Here is a 14,452-nt window from a genome sequence, read left to right as displayed (position 1 = left end):
GATTTGTGCCATTAAACAACACTACCTCTGTCTCCGGTGAGGGCATACAATGGCAGCCGTATAAATATACACGTATTTGCAGCGAACACTTCATCAAAGCTAAGCACAATTAAAGTTAAACGCTTGTATATTAATGATCGTATTTTTAGACATAAAACATCTTTATGTAATCGGTTTGAGATAGTTTGTTGTGTATCGAGGCGACCAACTGCATTGGTCGTAGTGAGATAAAGTTAGCTAGTTAGCTAAATAGTTGGGTTGTTGTGTTAGACGCCAACATTTGCAGTTTGTGTCCATATCTTTCCTTTTCTTTCGCTGAGAGGTGATCCAAAGAAACGTGGGAAGGTAAATTTGCCGGCTTTTGCTGCGTCTCAACGGTGTGAGCCGCTATCGCCAGCAGCTTTCTGCCCTCCAGGTCACAGAGCATGTCACGTGATTATGAAAACTATGAATAGATGTATTTGTTCTTTTTTATTTCAAATCTCCACCTTCGTTGTTTCAGTGAGTGCTGTTGGCTGTGTTGCGTCTTTGCTCCGCAGCTTCACTCGTTGTAAACCAACCAATCAGTGCGCAGCTCATCTATACAGGGAGCATAGAACATCACCCGGGACATTTTCAGCCCAACCAATGTTACATACCCTATTCGGAGACCTTAAAGAACAGTTTGAAATACCCAAAAAACCCAGTCAATCACCCCTTTAAATACATATGGCCGTTGAGGGCTCTAGAGTGCGACCAATTTGGTCGCAATTTGCGACCAAAATTTGTACGGGTGCAACTAAAACTTTTCCTAGGTCGCACCGGTGCACTTAACCTCCTTGCATCCACTGCCTCTCCACGAACTAAGCGTTTGTTCTCCTTTGACGGAACTCACACTCATGGTTGGAACATATCATGGTCTAAACCAATCAGACACAGATGGGGCGGGTCTTTGCCTCTGATTGGCTGTGGTCCAGATATTCCTGTAGGCCTACACTGCTCCGTGCTGTGTGATTGAAATTACGACTTGAGCACCAGAGAATCAGTTATGGCAGACCTGGGCATTGTACGGCCCGCGGGACACAACCGGCCCACGGGCTGTCCCAATCCGGCCCGCGTGAGGTAAAAATAAATAAATGTGTTGAGCGGTAGTAAAGGCCGATATATGCTTCTGCGTTTTTCGAAAAACATGGGACACATGGGAACGCCCTCCTCTACGGGGAACGCCCAGGGCTCTCCGAGAGCCCTCGGAGAGCCCCGGAGAGCTCGACGTGCACATCCTGAACTATCCTTCGTAATTTTGGATAGTTACGGATACCCCCTTGGCTGTGATTGGTCAGTATTAAGAACCGCTTGCGTCAGAGGCGGGGGCGGGGTTGCCGTGATAAACAGGACGAACAGAATCCTTTCACCGCCATTGCTGTAAGTTTTTACAATTCATATTTCATCTAAACAGTACATGCAAATCAGCATCTGAATTAAAATGTGACGAGAAATGGGCAGTGTAGTTGCTGAAAATGCGTGTATTTTATTGATGAAACGGCTAATTTGTAAATTTGCTCCGACTTCTCGATAACCTAGGTCAGAATTGACTTTAAGGTCCTTTTCCTCACATACAAAGCTCTACACGGACAAGGACCTAGCTACATTGCTTACTCCTTTATAAACTACACACCAGCTAGAACACTGCGATCATCAAATGCAGGCCTATTAGAGGTCACCAGAAGCAGTCATAAGAAGATTGGTGATTCGGCCTTTGTCAATTACGCCCCAAAACTATGGAACAAATTACCCATAAATATTAGGGAAGCAAACACTCTAGACATTTTTAAAAGACAGCTTAAAACCTACCTTTTTACCGAAGCATTTAAGTAATTTTATCTCAAAAGGGTTTTCCTACTTTTATTAGTTATATTATTGTAGAATCTTGGTTTAGTAAATTTGGGTCATTATTTGACTTGCTATTTTTACTTTGTCTAGGTCAGAGTTGGCAAACTCTGATAGCGTACAAGAACTCTGGTCGCGTGAAGTATTTAAACAAATATGTAAAACAATCTGTATTCTTGATCTGAGTCAAAGGATCTGTTAACAGAGAATACGGCCCATACTCTTGACCTGGGGAAAGGATCTGTTAACAGAGTGTATGGTTTTATATATACAGACCAGGGGTGAACCAAATGTATATGTTACTTTTAAGATGCATGTTTAAAGTTGTTTTCTCTCTTGAACAGAGATCTTATTGGGATTTTTATTTTTGTTTGAATTGTTTATCACTTGTATTATTGTTTTTATTGATTTTATGTAAAGCACCTTGAGCTACAATTCTTGTATGAAATGTGCTATATAAATAAAGTCTTACTTACTTACTAGGTAAATAAACACTCCACGACGACTTACAAAAAACCGTTGCGCCACCTACTCTTCTGGCGGTGAATTGTTTTCAGCACCCACAGCCTATAGAGAACCATAAACGAAGTCTATCCGTCTGTATCCGTGCGTATCCGTGCGCCCGCCCATCCGTAAACGGAGACGCAGAAGCATATTTTGGCCTTAAATATGTAGTCCTGAAAGACTACAGTGATCAGGCGATTTACATACAGGGTTCTTGCAGGTTTCAGTAAGTCAAATTTAAGACCTTTTAAGGAATGAGTTCTAAATATTACCGACGCTTCCACCAGAGTGAGTTATTTTTCCAAAACGGAAGCTAGCTAGTTTTAGTTAGCTTCCGTTACCTAGCAACCTAGCATAATACTCGTAGCAATGCTACTACCTGCTAGTGTTACTTGTTAGCCTCCTAATTGTAAATTTTGAAGCCATACTATAGCGTTTGTCATATAGTTTTTGTCTATCGGAAAATAGTCGGTTGGAATGTTCAGAATTACACGTGTGACGGTACTCTGTGGGGCCCGCTTTCGAACGATCACATATGTATGACGCTACTCCTTAACGGGTTAAAACATTTTAAGACCATAAAGATTGAAATGTAATACCTACACGACGCATTACCCCAAAAAATATTCAAATCAAAGAAATTCTGAAAAAAACATTTTATTTAAATGAATTCAGTCATTGAAAAAGCATAAATTTAATTTACAGAAAAAACAATCACATTAGTCATTTTTGAATATTTTTGGGGCAAATTTTGCTGCGAGCCTTGTACCTGGAGGTGGGTACCGCTTGTAACCAACAGCGGAAATCGCTAGCCATGTCTCGTTGAGAGTACACTTTCCAATTTTCCACACAGCCGAACTTTAACAAACTCTGAGGAAGCGCAGACATATTTCGCGGGCAGGTATTGCATTTATAACAGGATTTGTAGTTTTATCACCGTGTACATACCAACACCAATATCCCCCAGAAAACAACATTCTGAGGGCAGCGTTCTGCTGGTTTCGTTTGTAGAGCTCCGCTTTGTAGGCTGCGACTCAATACTTTTTTGCTACTTTGTCATAATTTTCTGCGGCCAGCGATTCTGGAAATGAAAGAGGGTAAAACCTTTTTTAGTCCTGACAATTAAATTTAAGACCTTGGATGAAAATCTGGCCGTTTTAAGACAATTTAAGGCCTTAAATTAAAAGTTCCGAATTTTTGACTTTTTAAGACCCCGCGGGAACCCTGTACATATGTGCGCTTGCGCAACCTCACCGACAGGACAGTTAGCTGTTGGTGTAGAGTTTTTAACAAGACTTCTAAGTATCTGTTTACTGAGGTCAAAGTCAAAGCTGTGTTCTTAGTATGTGGAGAACAGGTGTACGGTGTTCATTTTAGGACATCCTCAGATCTCAGACTCATGTGTCAGACTCATAGAGTTAATATTAAGCAACTTTTGTCTTCCAAGATGGCGTCGCCATTAATTTCTATGAAAAGTGCTCAGTGGCGCAGTGAGGCAAGCGAGAGCGCGAAACTGGACCGCGCCATCTTTCCACTTCCGACTCTTCCGGTCTAGCTTTAAACAGTGGCTCTTTTTTTCCCTAGCTCCGAGACCTCGTGCACGCTTGCAACTAGTTGTACACGTCATACTTTGCGACAACCAGTCGCGAGCATAGATTTATATGGTTGCAAGCGTGTGAGCTAAGGTATTGCAGTGGCAGAATGGGGTACAAGTCCGATAAGAATCAGAGACATGATGCAAACTTTACGGAAATGTATGCTGTCACTGTATATTATTCCTTTCACTTGGTTTTTAGAAATAGGCTATTGGGCTAAATATAGGGCTATTCTAGATGGAACTCATCACATATGTTGCTTTTTTTCTTGTGATTTGAGTATGATTTCCAACGCATTGTATCGGATTAAATAAACTGTTAACATGAACACCTAGCGCCGTCGTTGTTCTCGTCAGGCAAAGAAAGCTTAATAGTTATTTTGGTAACAGAAATCTTCCATAATGCAGACTTACCATAGCTTACTGTCAACTGTATATTCAAACGAAATGCCACGAAATTCACACTGCCTTCAATTTACATATCAGTGTAGAAATGTGGGCTGTGTTTTATATGTTCAACCTACAAAACCAAACGCCTATTAATGGATATAACGTGATCTAATAAGACTTGGAAATAATGTAATAAATAAAAGCTTGAGAAGTGTGTATAATATATACTTTATTTAACATTTGCCTTTGAAAGGGGCATATTAACAGAACTAGGCCTATATACAAGACGTTTCCATCATCTATAAGTGGGGGTGAAACATAGTCACTGAGGACCTTCATTGTCCCACAAAAGCAGTCTGGCTTGATGACACGATAAAAAAAAAAGAATAATGGGTGTGTTTAACAAAAGCTTCTGAAGGCAAGACTAATCATATTTATATCATTTCTTATTGTGGTTATCAGTTAAAGTATTAATCTTCGTCTTTGCTCCAGATAGACATGTCAACAATCTATGCTCACGCTTAACATAATATAATATTTGCCATCATGTCATGAACGTAAAAACGTTCTTGTCAGAAAAATCATATCTGTTTTAAAATAACGGGAATAAACTATATTAACAACATTTCATGTATGTGTAACAACCATTTGCTAAGCTTGCTACAACAGGGCAGGCAACTCAAGCCATTACTCCCTGTGCTCATTCAATATGGTTCATTCAGCTCCAGGTAAATCGGCTATCGGCAAATATGAACTTTTGTGCTCGTGCCCTGTTAGTATCCGCGAGCACATTTGCAGGCAACTTTTATTGACGTAAGCAAATAAATGGGGTGCTAGTTTACCCATTTCGGATTGGTTTCAAATTTAGCAAAAATCAGGAAAAATTATTTTATGAAAAAGCCTGTAGTATGAGCCAGGTTCGAGAATCGAACAAAAATTATTGGGGGAGATAGTTTTGTAAATGTTGACTGGAGTTAATAGAATAAAAACAACCGGAAGAGCCGGAAGTCTAACAAGAAATGCAATACCACCTACATCCACCGGGGCCGTTGCTTCAAGCCGAGGGGCGAGGGGTGGTGGCTTGGTCAGACTCGAACGAAAAGGCGTCAAGTCTCAGACCAAAAGTCGTCAGACAGGTGAAACGGCTTCAGTCTCAGAAAAACCTCTGTCATTCTCAGACAAAACGCCCTCAAACTAAGCGCCGTCATTCTCAGACAAAACGCTCTCAAACCAAACGCTGTCATTCTCAGACAAAACGCCCTCAGTCTCAGACAACTTTGTCAGAAAACAAGTTGTCAGAGCTAGATGAGGGAGCTGTTGGCTAGCTTTCTGAATTTGCTAAAGTTGCAGCTTTTAAAGTGAATACCATGGTGTTGTTTCTGTTAACTGGTAGCCTACAGCAAGCAAACTATTTGATATAATACGAAATAGTTGTTTTATGCAAGCTAGTTCACACGTGTAAAGTAAAGCCATAGTCCTCCGGTTGCCATGGATACTACAAACTAGTGATGTGTCGTTCGTGAACGATTTGTTCATTTTGAACGAATCCTTACAAGGACTCGGGAGTAACGAGTCCTCTCAAAGAGTGATTTGTTCATTTTCTCGTGGCCGCGCATCGGGACTGTTGCATAGGCTCGTCCAAGTAAACAGAAATGATTCGTTCATTTCCCGACTCGGTCTTCAGGTACGAGTCTTTGGATCATTTTTCACGTGACCTGTATAGGCTCTGTACTGGTAGCTGGAGTAAACAAACGATTCGTTCATTTCCCGACTCGGTCTTTCTACGAGTCTTTGGATCATTTTTCACGTGACCTGCATAGGCTCTGTAGTGGCAGCTAGAGGAAACGAACGATTCGTTCATTTCCCGACTCGGTCTTTCTACGAGTCTTTGGATCATTTTTCACGTGACCTGCATAGGCTCTGTACTGGTAGCTGGAGTAAACAAACGATTCGTTCATTTCCCGACTCGGTCTTTCTACGAGTCTTTGGATCCTTTTTTCACGTGACCCGCATTGTATTTTTTAGTAGAGGAAACAGTTTCCTCATTCCCTTTCGCGTGGCCGCTGTTTTAGTAAGACGTGAATGATATTCGCTCAAGTCATCATACTGACTGGTTTTGTTATTTTCACTTTACATTTATACTTACAGTTTAGTGCAGTGTAATTGTTTGTCGTGATAATTAAATGCTAGTGTGATAATAAATGACCAAATCATACAAACTGTCATGATACATTATTTTAATGTAATGCAGGAATTTCTTTAAAATAGTATCTGCGGGTGCACATGTCATGCACTAACCTACATGAGAATATGATACGTGTTTGCAGTGGACGGATAGCCCCCCCCCCCCCCCCCCCCGTTGAAATGAACGAATGACTCGAAAAAAGATTTGTTCACTTTACTGAACGAGATTCAAAGAACCGAATCAGTAAAATGATCCGAACTTCCCATCACTACTACAAACAAACGCGCACGAAAATAGCACACCTTACCACCGACGAAAAGCAACAATATTTTAATAAGATAGATACTTTATGTTTTGATCCTTATTTACTGACAAGTGAACTGCTTACTCCACTAAAGTATGGTAAAAATCTGCCAAATTTGACGTTTGCTGACATCTATATTTACCACGTCCACAATCCCTCCCCATAGGCTACACCGGGGGAAGCCCTAGCATTTAAAAGCACAGAAACCTACCGCAACTTCTCATCAAGTTCAAGTTTATTATCATATACTCAAACAGTATTTATCAGTAATGAAATTCTTTGTGCTCAATGTCCGTTCAACTTGAATGGAGAAAAAGGGTAGAACAAAAGAAGAAAAATTGTAGTGCAAAAAGATATTTCAAGGACAGTTCAGCATCCTGATGGCATGTGGGTAAAAACTATCCCTGTATCTGCTGGTCAGGATGCGTTAATGATCCCAAAATGTATCATTCTGGAGAAGAAGAAAATGTTCTTGATCATAGGAAGGGGTCAGTGGCAGTCTGTTCATCAAGCGATATTAACAATACATAGCTTTTATATCACTGAACTGAATTGCCATCAGATTCTGTTGTAATATCAGTCTCACCAAATGAAAAGTAGTTTAGCATACGAACGCCACTCCAACTAGTAGCATAATATAATTCAACCATATAACTGTAGCCAAGGGTTTTATATATATTTACAGTAGGCCTATGTGCTAATTAGGTTTGGGTTTTAAAAGAAGGACACAGGCTTCCAATGCCCCGGAACCAAGACGATACTGCACGTCTCACTTTATTTAACTCACTCCGTCAGAACAATGACTCCCCTTGTCACAATGAAAGCTCATAATAAAATACCTTACATAACTAACGTTACTAGCACATTTATATCAACGTTATTCTGGACAGCTAGCATTAGACAGCTAGCATTAGCTATATCTAATGCTAGCATTAGCTATATCTAATAGCATAATGCTAGCTAGCTGGTCAGAATAACGTTATACATGCTCAATCTTTTTATTCTGCTCTGTAGGAGTCCAGTGATCCCTCTTGATAGCAGCAATCCATTTCTCACGACGCTCAGGGTTTTTTGGGACATTGTAAAAGGTACATTTATGTATTTGAGATTTGCTGTTATCACAGCCCACAGCACAGCAGATAGACGGCGTCTTGCAATTCAGTCCTTAAGATGGCGCCGTGACCACTGTGTGACGTCACATGAAACCCACCATGTCCTAAAATAAAGACCTTATAAAGACCTTATACAGTGTATAAGGTGTTTATTTTAGGATATGGTGGGTACATCCTCAGAATGTCAAACTCAAACAATGTCCTAAAACTCAAACGATACATTTTAGGACATGGTATATGGAGTTTGTTTGTAGTATCCATGTTTGGTTTGAGAGTGTTTTGTCTGAGAATGACAACGTTTGGTTTGAGAGCGTTTTGTCTGAGAATGACAGAGGTTTTTCTGAGACAGATGCCGTTTCGCCTGAGTCTGACGACTTTTGGTGGCTGTGTTGAAGGATTACAATTTGAATCGGCACTAAAGAAAAAAAGTAATGCAGACATAATAAGAACTTGACTGATTCAGTGGGCGCGGGCCGCTGATGATTTGCTAGTTAAGCTGCAGACCCTGATCATCACCTGTCAGCTGCTGTCCTTCGCATATCCACCTCAGACATTCAGCCAGATTTCGATGCACTTGTTCAAGCCCACTGGATTTCTCTCACAGAATAAAATGAACTGAAAAAAAGTATTGCTTTTTGTATAAAGTTGATCAATTGCATATCTTTAACATACTGCAAAACTTTCAGTGTTTGTGAAGGCCAACTAGTTACAAATAAAATGAAACACTGATGTAATGATTGTTTTTGTTTTGAGTCTTTATTACTTCTATAGTCTTTTCTTATATGACCTACAACAAAATTTAAAATATTAATATAAATATTTACAGAATGTCCTTATTCTTCTGATAACCAGTAGCAGCTAATCAAAATATGTACTGTACTGTTTTTATTATGGGAGAAAATGAATAGTGAGCAGAATTAAGTTCAAGTTATCGTTGATACGGCCCTCCAACACATTTCAGGTTTCTCATGTGGCCCCTTGTAAAAATTAATTGCCCACCCCTGAGTTACAGAGCTGGGCCATGGAGCTAACCCATGGAGCTAGGATGTTGATGCTAGGGAGAGTGTGGCAAGCTGGTTTAGCCAAGGCCAAAGAGCAAGAAGGCCAAATTACAGGTGTTGGCCATCTGAAGGGCATGCGACAGCACGGGGGGACCCGCTATAAGATTTTGAGCCATGAAATGTTAGGTCTCAATTCAGCGAAGCACTTTTAAACAGTAGCACTTTCTATATTGAAATGTTTTATTTTGCTTAAAATGTTTTAGTTTGGCAGCTCAGTGAAGCACTTAAAACATTTTTATGTTAATATACAGTATAATTGTGCTTCAAATAAAAAAAGTATTTACCTACACCTTATTCTTATTTAAGATAATTTACATAATATATATGAATGTCTATGGAGCGTGATAAAAAGGTGACCTTGAAATTGTGGCAACGCAAAATTTGGGTGCACCTAAATGTTGTGCTGGTGCACCCAAATAAAAAAGTTAGGCGCACCAGTGCAACCAAGGCAAAAAGTTAGTCTGGAGCCCTGCCGTTGCATACGTTGTCCTGCTAACGCACACATAATTCATAGGAGAAGGAGAAATAGAGAGAGAGAGAGGGAAAGAGAGAAATACTTAGTTTGGCAAGTTAACACATTTGCTGCAGGTTTATTGACTTATCATTATTCCATTTAGATGAGTGTGAGTGTTACTGTGTGCAAAACACACACACACACAAAGTAAATGCTTGTACCCAGAAGTTGCCAGCTAAATCAGCAAAAAATGCACACCACCAGCCCCCTACGCCAAGAAAAGTGCTTATTATTCTGACATTGAATAATTGTGATGTTTCTGGGGGTTTTTTCCCAAGAAAGGGTGATGGAAGGCAGTCACATATCATATATCGGATACAGAACGCTGGGTGATTTATGGAAATAGAAAGAACAAAAAGATGATACTGACATGTTTGTACAGTATTCAGGCTGGCTTGTGGTAGAGACCCCATCTTGTTCTACCGTAGCAGATCAGATTCAATGAAGTCTAAATTCAGGTCTAGGACAGTCCATCATGCAGACTATTAGTCAGGTTCTTGTTTTTGTTCTACTTTAGAGAGGTAGAAGAAGCACTGAGAGAGAAGTTGATATTCATGATGCCCTTGTTTTTATCATCCAGATAGGCTTACACATGTCTACACATGCCAAAGCACAGGCTTTCGAGCCAAAGTCATTACACATAGGACTTCAATGTAATCTCACCATGTAATGTTGTCGAGCAATTGCAATTCAGCAGGCTGAAGAGGCCCAGTGAAAGCAGGCCACTGTTGAGCAGTACATTGGTAGATAGAACCCGGCTGATTGCCTCTCAGAGAATTCGAAGTAAGTAATGGTTCAATTTGAAGGGCACGAGGAGCTATTCAAACATAAATAATTTTGAAGAACTTTTGCAGGTAGGAGGACCTATGTAGTAGAAGGAAAAGACTGAACATTGAAGCATTTGATCTACCTCATTCAAGTACATTTCCTGTGCGTGTTATTTAAAAGCAGAATTCCTTTGTTATAACCAGGCAATTGCTGAAATGCGGCATGAAATACAATGCAAAGTTAAGGCGCTTTCAGGAAACGCGCTTAAACTAAATTGATTAGTTGGTAGTTGACCTTGGGTGCAAATTGAGTATCTATTTTCCTTTCATCAAGAGCCATTGTTGAGGATCGCCTGTACTTTTGTGCAGTAGTGTTCACCTTTACCCTGCATCTGCCTGAAGTGACATACTCTGAACCTCACTGTATGTAGAGGAAAGAGAGAGGGCAGAGAGAGGCCAAGGTCTACCAAACACTTTCACTACTTTACAATAAACTGTTTTGAAGCATCATTGAATGTACCATTGCCATCTAACTAATAATGCTAATAATCTGTGTGTCTGTTTCATAGTGGGATTTTAGGGCAACAAGTTTCCCAACATTATTTTGAGAACCAGGCACTGTGCAAAGTTGTAATTTTGCAGGTGTCAGTTTCAAGGAAGACGTGCGGTGTGTTTGACGTTGTTTGGATGAGCCCTCCAGGTCCCCAACAATTATTTGGTGCCAGTTTTGTGTATAGATCCCTTTCAACCAGGTTAGCTGGCACTATACATAGCGTTGAGCTGCACCAGAGGCTGTACAACGTTTAACTGAGCGCCATAAGCACTTGATGGCATAACATTGATTCAGCTTCTTTCAAAGGGTTTTCTTAGTGGATGAAATTCTGGCTAGCTAACATGGATATAGCATGCCCCAAACGGCATACGATGTTCCTACGAATTTTGCCTCCTCAGACGGTTGTCGGTGTCATTCACGTCTTACTGCTAAACCTAGCGGTCACGCGGAAGTGAATGACGAAAACAAATCCTTTCGGTTTTCTTTTCGGAGTGTATGTATTCAGATCACGTGAAAAATGATCCAAAGACTCGTATCCGAAGACACAGTCGTGGTTTCTCTTGGTTTCGGTTTCCTCTACCAGTACTGAGTCTATGCAGCTGACGTGAAAATGATCCAAAGACTCGTACCCGAATGAAGGAATCGTTCCCCTCCCGACCGTGTCTTCGGGTAAAAGATTCGTTCCTCTGCCGACCGAGTCTTCGGGTTAAAGAATTGTTCTTCTGCCGACCATGTCTTCGGGTAAAAGATTTGTTAATCTCCTGAGTCTTTTGGTACAAGTGTCAGTCTCAGAATTTTCTATATAATTTTATAATCTAAGACCATTTTACTTGAATTTCACATTCCATTAAATACAGTACAACAAGACAGTAGTATGGTTTTAAATTGTCATTTATTATCACACTGGCATTTAATTAGCACATCAAACAATTACACTGCACTAAACTGTAAGTGCAAATGTAAAGTGAAAATAACAAAACCAGTCAATATGACTTGTGAACGAATATCATTCACGTATTACTGTACTAAGCATAGCAGTCACGTGAAAGGGAATGAGGTATCTGTTTCCTCTACTAAACCTATGCAGGTCACGTGAAAAAGGATCGAAGACTCGTACCTGAAGACACAGTCTGGAAATGAACAAATAATTTATGTTTGCTCTAGCTACCAGTCCTGAGCCTATGCAGGTCATGTGAAAAATGATCCAAAGACTCGTACCTGACGATAGGTCACTTGAAAAAGGATCCGAAGACTTGTACCCGAAGACACATTCGGAAGATGGCTGAATCATTTCTGTTTCCTCTACGAGCCTATGCAACTGTCCCAATGCGCGGCCACAAGAAAATGAACTAATCACTCAATTCTAGGGGTGGAACAATATATTGTGGAACAATATATCGCAATACAAACATTTTACAATATGTATCGTAGAATTATGGCAATATTTTTACAATATGACATCCGTTTGATCCTATTGGTTGAGCTACCAACGTGCGACCTACTCTGCACCTGCGTCATGCGTGCATTCATTGCATTCACAGAAATCGCTTGAACTGAGTTAACTAAATTGTGTACAACAAAGAAAATGATTGAAAATGTTTAATGTTGTGGAAATAAATCTGTTAATTGAATTTCAGTTTCATTTTAAACAAAAATCTAAATATCATGATACTTATTGTATCGTACACCCAGTATCATGATGCATATTGTATCGTGAGCTGAGTGTATCTTTACACCCCTACTCAATTCTAAGAATTCATTCAAAATGAACGAATCATTCATGTCACATCGACACATCACTATTGTTGGCATCTGCCGAACAAGCACACTGTATTCTCCCTTATCTGCTCGAGACATATTAAAAAGCCTTGTTGCGTTTTCTGTCTCTTGTTTCTAATAAAATGTTAGCAAGTACGTTCTTCCAACTCATTCTCCATCTCCTCCTCATACAATTTCAATGGTTCTCTCAAATGTGTCATACCAGAATGTTTCTTTGTGTCTTTTCTCATAGCTAGGTAGCTAGCTATAGACAATAGATAGATAGTTACCTAGCTATATTGGGGAATGCTAAAAATATTGTTTTGTTTACCAAACCACTTCTTCTGTGAGGCTAGCACTTACTATCTCATCTTGATTGATGTCATGCACTGCAGTGCTCATTATCTTCCTCGTTTTACCTCAAGACTTGTTGATGCAAAACCAGGCACAGTGCAACTTGCCTGCATTATGTAGTCAGCTTCTGAAAAACAGGTAATTAGAAAGCAGTAAGATGCATTTTAAAAGTCTGAGAGAGAGTCAGAGAAAGAAAGAAAGACATGCACCTGTCACAGAACCAGCGCTTATACTTCACATAACTGTATGTCTTTGTGTGTCTGCGTGTGTGCTTTTACATCTGTATCAATTATGTTTGCTTATTTGTGCTTTGATAATGAATTTACTGAGTGCATATGTGTATCTATGGGGTAGAGGTCAATATCTGAGATTGTACTGTTGATACTTTAAGTGTTTGCTTCCATGACATATATGTGCTTTGGAAGGACATGGCCATACCTATAACCAATTTAAAACCTCCTGTACTCCAACTGGGATTTATAAATCTGTCTTGACTGAGGTGTCAAAATCAAAGAATCAGAATTGTGCAGATAGACTTAATTGAGCATTGAGACCAGCCAACCTGAGCTGAACATTTCTATTGTGGCCTCTCCCCAGTTTCCATTCACACACCACCCCCATGCCTCTCCCATATACCCCATGACATTTGTTTGTTGAGATGCTACCTCTAAACATCTTTGTCAAGAATAAGATTTCTTGACATAAAAATGAACAACTATTCAGCCAAAGGGATTATTGCAAATCCCTGCAATCAAAAGTGGTCTGCCTCCAGATATTTCAAATGCCCCGGACTAAAGCTAAATAAGCAGTTCATATTATGTGAGATATTTACATCAGTGCTTGTTTAGACAATAGCAAATTGAGTAAGTAAATATTATGTTTAATTAAAATAAGTGTAATATGTGTCAAGACAATTCCTTAGAACTGGTTTATTGTTTGGTGGTACAGTATACTGAATTGTTATTGACCCGTATCGATATAATAATTAATGTCTCTATTTGTGAATTTGTGATTAAATTAGGGTCCTGGCTTTTGGCTTGATGGTGGGCCACAGATCTGGCTGGTGGATACAACTGTGTGGTTTTTCCATGCTGATGCATTTGTTACTTGGCAAACATAATTATAAGCCACACAGCTACCCTGTGGCTATGGTTTGCATTACCTCTGCATAGATAACACACAATCTTCCTCTGGATTTAAGATTGCAGAGGATGATGTCAAGCAGCAGTTTTCCCCTTCAGGGCACAACAAATTGATTCTCATTTCGTAGTACAGTTGTTTCTATGGCCGTCTGGTGACAGCTGCTTTTGAACTGGAAGGGAGTGTTTTTTTAACGTTTTTGCTTTTCAGTCAAGGACACTGTAGACATTTACACTGTGATGTATATTGTTTGTTTTGTGAACTTCATTAATGAAGGGCCTAATACATGCAAGAGTACTTCTTATTGAGTATTTAGCTTACAGTACGACTATGGAATCGCTACTGTATCA

General features: G+C 39.8%; 1 protein-coding gene across 1 annotated transcript in view; it reads left to right on the top strand.

Moving 5' to 3' along the window:
• Positions 1 to 14,452, top strand: part of brinp1 (bone morphogenetic protein/retinoic acid inducible neural-specific 1) — a 250,264-nt gene that overhangs the window by 117,865 nt on the left and 117,947 nt on the right. The gene's annotated exons all lie outside the window — the stretch shown is intronic.

Source organism: Osmerus eperlanus, chromosome 18 (genome assembly GCF_963692335.1).
Source record: "Osmerus eperlanus chromosome 18, fOsmEpe2.1, whole genome shotgun sequence".
Classification (NCBI taxonomy): Eukaryota; Metazoa; Chordata; class Actinopteri; order Osmeriformes; family Osmeridae; genus Osmerus; species Osmerus eperlanus.
Note: the sequence above shows the minus strand (reverse complement) of the source record. Positions and strands in the feature narration are given on the sequence as shown.